We start from the raw sequence: 13091 nt of genomic DNA, 5'->3' as shown, positions 1-13091 counted from the left end.
AAATATTTAAAATACAACTAATTCCTCAATTTGAGTGAGGAATGAGAGATTCCCGGGTGCCTAGACCAATTCTTGCTAGAGTCGCTCTGGGGACTTTGAAGTAGTCTCACATGCATGTTGATTACTCCTTCAAGCTTTCCTTGGACCAAGGTGATACAAGCTTGGCTCTCCTCGGACCAAGGTGGTTCGAGGCAACACCCTTGCTTCTCACCTCGGACAAGTCCGAGCATACCTCCTCTATTCAAGGTCCCTTCGGACCTCGTGGCCTTCTCCTCGGACCAAGGTGGTCCGAGGCATCCTCCTTGGCACCTCACCTTGGACAAGTCTGAGGCACTCTCCTTTAGCATCTCCCAACTATGTCCGATCGGACATTGTGTAGGCTCTCCTTGTCAAAAACTAAGTCTCCACTCTTGACTTGCATGGGACTCCTCCTCCTTAGCTACTTACCTTAGACACGTTCGAGCCAACACTTAGGAAACCTTGGGAGGCTTACCTCAAACACACCCTTGGGGTCTCCTAGGACCACATCCTCCTTGGGGTCTCCTAGAACCACTTTCTCCTTGGGGTCTCCTAAGACCACTTTCTTGAGTTCTCCTCGGACCTCATCCTTGGGTTTTCCTAGGATCACTCTCTTGGGGTCTCCTAGGACCATATCCTCCTTGGATCTCCTAGGACCACTCCCCTTAGCTCTCCTAGAATGCATTCTCCTTAGCCTCCTAGGATGCATTCTCCAATTTTTGGGTATAACACATAACAATGAATTAACTAATCAAAAATCAATAATAAAAAAACCTAGGAATTAATTTCATCAACTTTTCATTCTATTAATTTTAATAATCAATTCTAAATCTATTCTTTCTATTCTAATAGCAGGTTAATATAATCGATTTCTATTCTTTTTCAAGATATAAGATCTCAATCTATATGCAGGTTTTCTACATTTCTGTGATCAACTTAAACATATAGAAGACATTAAACATGGAAACCTAATTACTACACAAGTCATACAGGTACTTTCGTCCAATATGCAACCTATGTCTATACAATGATAGCATATTCAATTCTCATCTTTCAAATTTTGAATCAAAACCATTAAATCAAGTATTTACTAGCATTAAACAAACATCATATATATTAGAATAGAGAAGAAGTATCAATAGAATATCATAATAAAATTAAATAGAAATCCAAGTGACTACATTAATCCCTAGATAAAAGAAATTAGTTCATAGATAACATGATGAAAATAAACTTCAAATAATTGTTCATAAAAATTAACCTAAAGAATTCAGATGAAAAAGAAAACTAATTACAGTAGCCTTTTCTAAATCTAGGGTTTATAAATCTAAAACTCCTTATCAAAATCCCATAATAATGTTCCTTAAATAGTATTCCAAGGCTCCCAAGTGAAAAGACCATTTTGTCATTCAAAAAGTGGTTTAAAATCTGCAAAACGCGTTGATAGCGCTGGTTTGGTAGCGCTGTATCACTATTCATAGAATCAAATTTCCTCAAGAATTAGTGCACTAGCGCTGTAGCGCTAGTATTGTAGCACTGTAGTGCTACTCTTCAGTGTTTGATAGCGCTGTAGCGCTCGTTTTGTAGAGCTATAGCGCTATTGACAGATTCAACACTTCTAATTTTCCCTTTTCTAGCCTGTAGCGCTACTTTGTTAGCGCTGTAGCGCTACTTAAAGAATCATTTCTCGAACATCTTGCTCCCAAAAGACGCGATTTTCTCAAAAATAACTCCATTTTCTTCAACTTTCACTTCATTCCACTCTTTTCACCATCTTAGCATGAAAAACCTGAAACATGAACAAACGAGCGTAATTCTGCAATAAAATATCCCTAAACTAACGAAAACCAACCTAAAAACTAGACCATAAACGAGCCTAATACTCATTTATCATGCGCGCGTGGAGGGATGACACCGAAGGGTGCGCGCGCGCAGCAGGGGTGACGCACATAGATGCATGTGCAGAAGTGCATTGCAACCAATTTTTTTTTTTTTTTTGTGTAAAATTTTTCAGACCAAAAACGTTTTCTAAATATTTTTTACAATGTTTTACACTAGATAAAACATTTATAAAATTTAATTGCATAGAAAACACAACAAAATAGCCAAAATTTGCTAATAATTTCATTAAATTTAATATGCTTCATAAGAACATGAAATCCATCCAATTACTCAACACATCAAATAATTTAATTTTACCATGTTCATGCATGAAAATAAAGATTACCAAAGGCTCTGATGCCAGTTGTTGGGAATACTTATACAAGATCTTATTTATTTTCATGTAAATCATATTTTTAAAAAATTAATATAAGAAAACCTAGAACATGTTTCTATAATTGAGTTTAAATAGAGATAATGATAACAACACTTACATTATATGCAACAGAATGAATAAGTCCTTCATTTAGTTTCTCTTTCCCTTGTATCATTTCTGTCGCAGGGTGTCCCCAAGAAACTGAACCGATATTCAAATTTCTTCACAACCTTCCACATTATTCTTAGAATCACCTAGACTAGAATGAGAAATTCTCAATACATGAGATAGATACAGAGAGAATATAAGAAGAGAATATAGAGGCTTAGAAGAGGATTTTTGTTGTAGAGAGAGTCTAAAACCCTAAAGCAGCAAAACTAGATCTTCTGATAATCTATTTTCAACTCTCACATAGCATTCATTTTAAAGGCTCAATTAGGTCACTTATTTAATTAAAAAATCAATATAATAATATGCAATTACAACCCTTAGGTTAGAATTCTCATGGGCTATAGGCACGTGAAATTTCCCATTTAATTATAAGCCCATTGGACTTAAATTCAAGACCTATATTATTTTCTATTGATTAATTAATTAAATAATTATTTAAATCCTTCATCAAATTAATTATTTATAATTTGAACCTTATTTAAAATTATATATTAATTTAGACACCAATTTGTCTTAATTAATAAATTTTCCCTAAAATCTATTTTCTTCTCTAAATTGAATAACCTTGTGAAATTATCCAAAATTGACGTGATCAACTGTGATAATTCTAATTGATAATTAAATCAATTAATTGAGACTATCTAGATGATTTTATCCAAGGTATTGTGGGGACCATGGGCCTATGAAATAAAGTTCCAATAAGTTATCATAAATTTAACAAATAAATTTACTAACTTATTAATTCATCGTGAGTCCACTAAAGAATCAGAGTTGCACTCTTGAATTCATAGAACGATTTATAAACAATATAGATACATTATTAGTTATCCATTGTTACAGCCATAATTATCACTCAATCCTCTATAGACGGTCTACAATGTAGGGTCCTCCTCATCTAGTAGCACTTCATCAAGATCTTTGACTAGTCCTACCCCCATGACGTCATCCCTAAAGCGAGGATCGATGTCGTTTACCTTGCTTTGGGAAACTTGCTATAATAAAAAAATCTTCATTAAAAGGAGCCCCGACTCCAGTAGAGTGTTTCTTTCGACGTCAACTTCCATGTTGACAACTTCATCGGTTCCTTCATTCCCTTTGCAGCAGGTTATTACCATGTTGTTTACGCATGGTCCTTTATTTTCCTTGACTAATAACTCATTATAGCATTCTTGTGCCTCCCTTTGGTTACCATGTACGCATCATTGCCCTGCGCTTGTGGGAAATTTAAAAGACAGATGCCAGATAGACACTGCTGAGTGTAATGCCATCAGGAGGGGTCTCCCGAGATCTACGTTGTAAGTCGATGAACAATCTACCACCAGGAACTCTGTCATCACAATCTCGTGCCTAGGGACATCCTCCACCACGACCGGTAGTCTGATAGTTCCTGGTGGTGCTAGGCATTCTCCCGTGAACCTATATATCACTGGGGAACAAGGTGTCAGATCCTTGACTGTGAGATTCATCTTCTTGAGGGATGATTTATAGATGATATCTACTGAGCTTCCCATATCCACCAAGCATCTCTTCACTCGGGCATTGGAAATTTGGATGGTAAGGACTAGAGGGTCATTGTGGAGGTTCCTCATATGCCTGGCGTCATCCTCTTTAAAGTGAGAGTTTCACTTTCATACTTCAGATTTTTAGGAGACCGCTCCTCTATTGCCATGCACTGGGAAGACTCCCCTACCTCATGTCTTAGGGTCCTTGCATATTGCTCACGAGCATTGTTACTGTTTCTTGCTATGTGCCCCCCCCCCCCACATAAGGTATCCAATGTGAAGTCCATGGTTGCTGGCTCCAGTGGTGGACTCCTTTGCCTTTGGAACTTTGGATTCCTGCTTGGGGTTTCGGTCTTGACTCGGTATCTTGAGAGTTTTCCTGATCGGAGGATAAACTCTATATCATCCTTCAAATGTTTGCACTCATTTGTGTCATGCCCATAGTCATTATGGAAACGACAAAACTTGTTCTTGTCCCTCTTTCATTCTGAGCGTAAGGGTGGTGGCTTTCGGTATGGTACCTCCTGGTACTTTTCCAAGTAAATCTCAGCGCTTGATGTAGTCATGACAGTATAGTTGGTGAACCTGGGTTGGTAGGGTTGATGCTTAGGTTGTTTTTCAGTTGGTGCTAACTTAGCCTTCTTTTCTCCACTCTGCTCGGCCCCTGAGGTTCTCATCTTACCATTGCCCCCATTGTTGTCGTGAGGGTTTGCACCATTCTTTCCTGCCTTGATAGTGGTATGATGGTTTATGCCTTTTTCTTCCTTCATGATAGTGTCATCTAGCTTAATGTATTTGTATGCTAGGTCCAGGAACTCTTGCAAGGTGTTGATGAGGTTCCTATGTATGCTGTCCCACAAGGGATTATGATAAATTATTCCTACCAAGATGGAAACTTCTTCTCCTACTGTGGATGCTCGGTTTGCCTCTCTCATGAATCTTTGGATGTAGTCCTTCAAGGATTCATCTTTTCCTTACTTGATGTCAGCTAGCTGGTTGGCATAAACTGGTTGAATCCGCCCGGCACTGAAGACCTTGCAAAATTCATTCTTGAACTTCTCCCAGGATGTGATGGATCTAGGTTTGAATTTCTAATACCATTCTTGAGTTGACTCAGATAGAGTGGTAGGGAATACCCTGCACCTATAATCATGCTCCACACCAAGTAACTCCATCTGATCCTCGAACTTTCCAATGTGTCGTACTGGGTCCTCCTTCCCAGTGTATGTTGGAAGTTTTATGGTCTTGTATTTTGGTGGTGGTTGAGCAGCTTGGATCTTGGCACTGAAGGGACTCCCACTTCTATGAGCCGGCTCGATATTTGAAGGTTTCTTTGTCAGACCTTGAACAGCCATGGTGAGTGCATTTATTTGAGCCTGCACTATTGGTGGGATCGCTACTCCAGGTGGGGTAGACGTCCCTATTACCCCCTTTCGAGGGTTGGTCCTCCTGTTGATGACCTCCCTCAGATCCTGAGGTTGCGCATCTTTCTCGATCCTATTGAACACGTAATTGGTGTTTTTCATCTGTTCCTTTCCCTTCCGAAACTAAGGGTGTAGGGGTGGTAGGTCCGCCTTGCTCTTGCCGACGCGACCCTTCCCCTGAGCCTCTCCTCCTACATGACTATGAGACTTTGAGCGACCATTTCCATTCCTATCACGCCTCTCAGATGTCTGACCTTCCTCTCCTGTGTCGTTTCGTCTGTCCCCATGGGAGGGGACCTTCGGGTTGGTAACACTCTTACTCCGAGATGAAGGTGTTATTCTTCTTAGTCATGGAGGAGATAGTCTTGGACTGTGCCTCTTCATCCTGTCTCTGGGAAGGTGGCTCTAAGAGCATCCTTAGGGTTCGACTCCTCCCCTAGGACTCCCTGTTACTATTGTCTCGCATCCCTACTACTTTGGCCTGAGCCTACCTCCTCGCTTGAGCAGCAGCTTCAGCGTTAGCTTGGGCTAACTGGGTAGCCGCTTCTAGGACCACAGTGGCCTCCTGTTGCCTCCGGTCAGCTTCCTGCTCCCTCTGGATCATCCTCTAGACATGCTCATCTATCTCCCGTCGTTGTCATTCCATAGTCTCCCTTTGGAGGGAAATTTCTGCAGCAAAGGCCTCCTGCCTCGCCAGAAAATGTGCCATCTCCTCTTGTGGATCTTTCGCATCAAGTTGTTCTCCAACCTCCATCTGAGGTTCGTTAACAGGATCGATGGGATCGTGTGTCGTGGAATCCTTGGGAGTCGTCTTCTTTGTCTGACTAGGTTTTGGAGGCATCGTAAAACTGATGAAAATGTGTTTCTCGATTTTGTACTCTTAATGAAAACACCAATATGTTGACCTGTGAAATTGGACAATGGTCATATGTTCAGTATACGACACCTTTGAACGAAATGAATATAATATACGACAGAGTACAAATATCTTAAACAAATACACATAAAATTTATAGTGATTCAGCCCTGTTCTGATGAACAGTAATAACCTAATCCACTTAGTCTTTAGTATTGAATCACTCGATAGACAATTGCACGAATGAACTGAAGTATTCACTCATTACTAATTTGCCCAAAGTTTCTCCTCAGAAAATATCTCTCTCAACATCATTCCAAAAAAGATCATTTTTATGAAGCCTTGGGTCTTTATTTATAGTACCTAGGGGTTGTTACATGATCAGTAATACTGGAGATCGTGGTTCGTTACACGATTATCGGGTAGTGGAGACACGTGTCCACCTCCCCATGATTATGAGATCGTGGGTCTTCTCGTTGTTTCTCTGGATCGTGGTTGACGATGCACAATTGAAACCTTTGGGAAAACGCTAAGTCTTGGTTGGTCTATGAGACTTAGGTGCTAGACCCAATGACCCTTTAGAGCTTGGGTGCAAGGCCTGGTGACACTATGGGTGCTAGGCTTGTTGATCTTCTGCTAGGCTTGATGACCCTTCTGGGTGCTAGGCCTGCTGATATTCTGGGTGTTAGGCCTATTGGAATGAGCATGAACTTTACATGTATTTAGGAGTTTAGGCCGACCATCCTATGAAGAGTAGGGTGGGTCGACCACCCATGTGGCTCTTGAGCATGTCAGGTCGACCACCCCTTGGGGTTGGGGTCAGACCGACCACCCCTAGTTGCTAGGGCCAGGCCGACCACCCCTCGGGGTTTAGGCCTGGTTGACTTCCCTATAGGTCCTGGACCTATCTTTTTTGTTCACCGGTCTTTTTTCAATACTGTCATTTTTCTCTGACTTGTGATGCCACGTGCCGCTTTCTCATTCGCTGCGTCATCTCGTGATTTTTTACGGATAACAAAATTATTATTTGGAATTTTATCAAAATACTAAAATGGACTCTGATCCTTTCAAAATTTTATTATTTTACAAAACATTAGGCTTCTTCTAGAATAGTTTGAAACTCAAGGTCTATTTTGGTATTTTAATACAAGAGATTGTTTTGACATCAATCCTAAAATGAAAATACAATTTAAGAAAATAATATCTTATTAATTTATTTTGAACAATATTTCTATAAATATATTTATTTTGGAGGTAATCTAAAACTATTTTTTCTTGTAAAGAGAATAAGCCTATGTTTGGTAAAGAGAAAAAAGGAGATGAAAGAATTTTTTTGAGAGACAAGTGAAGAAAAAGAAAAAAAAAATAATACTTGGTAAGAAAGAAAAAAGAGGATCGAAAGGAAAATGGGATGGAAAATAATTGTGTAGGTCGCACTGAAATTTCTAATTTGGAGAGAAAAATGAGTGGATTTTTTTTTAAATCGATAAGAATATAAAATTACTCACTCAATTTTAAAATAATATAAAAGTAAGGGAAATGTTGCGGTAGGGTAGTACTTTTTTCCCTACTGGTACAACACACTCCTTAAATGGATGTAGGAGTGTTTTTATACTAATTTTTTTCATGACGGTATTCATTATAGTTAGAACAGACCTTCTGCAAATTTCCAAGAAATTTTGAATAATTTACAATGTTGAAAATAAAGTTCAAACAACTTGTTGAACGTGTACTTGTTTTTTATTTTATACATGTAGAAAAGTAACTGTTTGAAGTTTGTTCATATAAATTATTCAGAATTTATTGAAAATTTGCAGGAGGTATGTTATAACTATAATTAACACCATCATGAAAAAAAAAATAGGATAAAAACACCCTTACAGATTCATTTAAGGGATGTGTTGTACTGATAGGGAAAAAAGTATTCCCCTACCGTAGACTTTCCCTAAAATTAATTATGAAATAATTTAAATTTCTTTCATTCCTTAATACCAAACCAAATAACCTTATGTAAGTTCTGAAAGGGTGATGAGAATTGAACAATTTGTGTTTGGTTGCTTCCAAAACATGGTTAGAGTAGTCCCAACGATGTCTTCATTATACAAATTCTCTATAATATTTAGCTAACATTGATAAAAACATATTCTATTAGCTCCTTTATACATATATTTATAATAGCTAAACACAAACTCTAATTAATCCAAAATTACATTTACATATCCTTTATATATTTTTTTTAATATTTTTTTCTTTATAAGCTTTATCTCTCCCATTTAGTATATATTTATTATTTTTTCTTTTTTAATTATTTTATTTTCCTTTAATTAATAAAATATATTTAAAGATATAATATTTAAATGATGTAGAGAAAAATATAAAGAATTTGATTTATGGTGTAATGTAAAAGCTTGAGGTAAAATAAAAAAAAATTGGATTTTGGTGAGATATTTTGAAGGACAAAGTAGAACACAAATTTGGAGTGGTCCAATGGGTTATGTATAATATTGCATCTTTTAAAATTTTGATGAATCATTACCAAAAGCAACTCCATTGGATGTTGTATAATAACTCCATAATTTAGCTATGCCACAATACATTTCCACATTTAGAGCACTCTCAATGGGTGCTTTACTCAATCCTTTACAAATACCTCTCCAAAATATACATTTTTCTATTTTATCTCTAAGTTTTATATTATACCATACATCAGCTTCTTTATTTTTTTTCTCTATATCATTTAAATATTATATTTTTAAACATTTTTTATTCATTTCAAATATTTCCTATAACTATTAATCTATATATTTTCCAATACCAATCTATATTTTTTTTATTCTAATTATTAATATTATAAAATATATGATCAACAACTTACAAATATGCCATATTTTATATTAAGTATATGTAATGTTGTGCTAAAATAAAAATAAAATATATTAAAAGATTAAATATAATAATATTATAAAATGTAAATAAAACTCTTTTAATAGGTATATAAATATATATAATATATAGAAAGAAAAAAAAGAAGATGATGAAATCTATAAATATATAAGTTTTATTTATGATTATAAATATATATATATAAAAAGATAATAATATAATATGTTTACATAATGAATAGTGTAACATAAATCTAGCTAAACACTATAGACAAAGGTAAAAAAATTTAAAGGATAAAAAATTTATTGTATGACCTTTTTTTAGTACTCTTTAGTTATAATTTAGCTATATAGTAAATATAGCTACTCCATTAGAAGTCCTCTTATAGTACTCCTAATGGATGTTCTACTCCATCTTTTAAAATACTTTCCAAAAACACACATTTTTTTTTTTATTTTACCTCTAAATTTTATATTATACCATACATTAGTTTCTCTATATATTTCTCTAAATCATTTAAATATTATATCTTTAAACATATTTTATTAATTAAAGTAAAATAAAATAATTGAAAAAGAAAAAAGAAATAATAAATATATATACTAATTGGGAGAAAGAAAGCTTATAAAGAAAAATAATAATATTAAAATATTATATAAATAATAGGTAAATGTTATGTAAATGTAGATATAGATTAATTGGAGTTTGTACATATTTATTATAAATATATGTATAAAGGAGATGATGAAAGATGTTTTTTTTTTTTTTTTTTTTAAGTTTTAGCTAAATATTATAGATAAATTATATTACAAAATACACCACCAAAATTTTTTTTTTTATAATTTACCTCAAACTTTTACATTATACCATACATAAGCTTATCTATTTTTTTCTACATTATTTAAATATTATATTTTTAAAAATATTTTATTCATTTTAAGAAATAAAATAATTAAATATAATAGTATCACACTTATATATATATACAAAACTTTATAAAAAATATATATTTATACATTGATGAATAGTATTTCACTACATATAGAGAAATACTATTCATTTAGCTAAAAAAATATATAAGTTTACATCACTCATTGAAATACTATTTAACAATTTTTTCTCTATATTATAAAAATTTAGACATTTTACCTCCTCCATTAGAACTGCTCTTAGAGATAAGTTAAAGTATTCTTCAAATATTTTTAATTTTTTTTTATATTTTGCATTTTGGCCTCTCTTTTTCTCTCATATTTTTCTATTTAAATAAGTAAATAATATTTTAAAATAATATAAAAAAAATATTGAAATCTGACTGTAATATAAAAGTTAAAGTAAAATTAGCATAATAATGTAGCCTCAAATTTATTCTTAACTTTTCAAGACTCACTCTCGCCACAGTCCTGAGCCCGTCCATGTTCAATGTACATAAACCACGCTATTATAGGCGCATATGTTATATGTTGACAATAATGAGAAGAAGATTGAGTTATTTGACTTCGCAGTTCCATTGTTTTCGTCCACTCACTCAATCCAATATTCCCAGCCATGGGAGACATCGATCCCGCCTTCATTCAAGACGTAGACCAAAGACCTAAGCTCCAAGCCCTTCGTCAGCTCCTCGACGACGAAGAAATCCCCGTCATTGACCTCTCCGATTTAAGTGACGTTGTTTCAAAGATCAGGCGTGCGTGCGAGAATTGGGGATTTTTCCAGGTGGTCAATCATGGAGTTCCGCCGGCATTAATGGTGGAAGTTGAAGATGTCGGACGAAAATTCTTCGAGCTGCCTGTGGAGGAGAAGAGGAAGGTGAAGCGTGACGAGGTGAACGCCATGGGATTCCACGATGGTGAGAACACCAAAAATGTTAGGGATTGGAAAGAAGTCTTTGATTACTTGGTCGAGGATCGGAGTCTGATCCCTGCTTCCCATGAACCCGATGATACCCAGTTGAGGACTTTGACTAATCAGTGGCCTTCCTCTCCACCTCAATTCAGGTGCACATGTATATGTATATGTATATGTATATATATATACATATATATATTTATACATATTCTCTGAATCTATCTTCTGCGTAATAGAATAAAAATAGTCTCCTATTTTTATTTATTTTTCATTTCATTTGTCCTGCTGCATGTGATGTTTATGATTTTAGTACCATACTCTAATATTATATAGTTGATAGATGTTCATATTATATCTATATGTTTTGGATGTTTGAGTAGAGAGGTGTGCCAGGAGTACGCTCGAGAAGTGGAAAAGCTAGCTTTCAAATTGTTGGGTCTTGTCGCACAGAGCTTAGGCTTGCCTAAAAACAAGTTGGATGAGTGCTTTAAAGGGCAATTGAGCTTGGTAAGATTCAATCACTATCCTCCCTGCCCTTTGCCTGAACTAGTTCTGGGTGTTGGTCGCCACACGGATGCTGGAGCTTTGACCATCCTTGCCCAAGATGCTATAGGAGGACTCTAAATTAGGAGGAAATCAGACCACGAGTGGATCCCAGTTAGGCCAACTCCTAACGCTTTCATAATCAATATTGGCGATATTATTCAGGTATATCATTTACTCAACCAATTCAGCTATATATTATGCCATATTAGCTGTTGTGAAAAAAGATGGAATTAGAATATACGACCCATTGAAAATAGAATTATCACAGTTTAGAAGCAAAACCCAATCAAAAGATGCTTCCTTTAGAGGAAGCTATTAAATCTTTATCCTACATTGCTAAGAGCCAGAAAAAGAAAGTTAATATAATAGTTAGTTATATTGGTTTGAAACAGGTTTGGAGCAATGGCAAATACGAGAGTGTGGAGCACAGGGTGGTGGTAAACTCTACGAAGGAGAGGTATTCAATTCCTTTCTTCTTTTTCCCTGGGCATAGCCTAATGGTCAAGCCATTAGAGAACATAATGAATGGAGAGTCCTCTAAATACAGGAAATACAACTGGGGAAAGTTTTTTGCTAACAGAAACCGTAGTGACTTCAAGAAACAAGCAGTGGAAAACATTCAAATCAATCATTTTAGTATACAAGAGAAGTGATGATCAGCTCAGTACTATTTAGTTTCTTACTTCTCAAAATATTTGCTATGTTAATTTAATGGTTTGTATGAAGTAACATGTTTATATGGAGATATTGGTGAAAATAAACTTACTGAATTTGTATTCTAGTCTATTTTTAATATTAATTTGTAAAATGACATTTGTGTAGAATTCAACAAGTTGTCTAATTTTTCGACAAATAGTCTAAAATTGTTTAAATTTTCGACTAGTTTTTTAAATAATGAGAAGTCATTTTAAAAAAATTTATTGAAACTACAAATACAAAATCATTTTAAAAAATAGATCATTTTGCCAAATAACCCGTTTATATATTATATATATTTATGTTTAAATTGTAGCATGCGGCAGCGATGTTTCTGTCCGTACAAGCACAAATGGAATATAGAAGGCCTTTGATTCTTCATCTATAATTAATATAGCTAGCAAATACCATATACTCATTTTGATCTAATGAAATATATGCTTATTGAACTATCTCATAAATATATTTTATAGTTTGTGCTTCTATAGTTGTATCTATATTTTGTGGTACTCTACGATATTTTATTAGGCTATTCAATAATGATATTAACATGTTATGAGCCAAGGTCTTTTTTTTTTCATCTTCTGCACTTATTATTATTTAAAAAAAAAAAAAACATGTTACACAACCAAAGAATCACAAAAGAATATGCATTTCTAAATTTAACACAAGAATGCATCTGAAGGATAACTGCCATTCTACCTACCATTAGCTTTGAGAAACGTTGAGAACTACCAATTTTTAAGAGTAGTTAACTAAAATTAGACACTAAATATATTTATTTGAACTTTACCCATTATTATCATGAGACTTCCCAAATTACCCTTATTTGAACACATGGTTCTAAGTGTTATTGTAATGTATATTATATGTGTCATATTATAGTTAAATTA

The 13091-nt window shown here is 34.7% G+C and overlaps 1 pseudogene; it reads left to right on the top strand.

Annotated features, from left to right (window-relative positions):
- Positions 1–10527: 10527 nt before the first annotated feature.
- LOC133798114 (flavanone 3-dioxygenase 2-like) lies at positions 10528–12313 on the top strand (annotated as a pseudogene).
- The last annotated feature ends 778 nt before the right edge of the window (positions 12314–13091 follow it).

Source organism: Humulus lupulus, chromosome 1 (genome assembly GCF_963169125.1).
Source record: "Humulus lupulus chromosome 1, drHumLupu1.1, whole genome shotgun sequence".
Lineage (NCBI taxonomy): Eukaryota > Viridiplantae > Streptophyta > Magnoliopsida > Rosales > Cannabaceae > Humulus > Humulus lupulus.
This window is presented reverse-complemented; position numbering and strand designations above follow the sequence as displayed.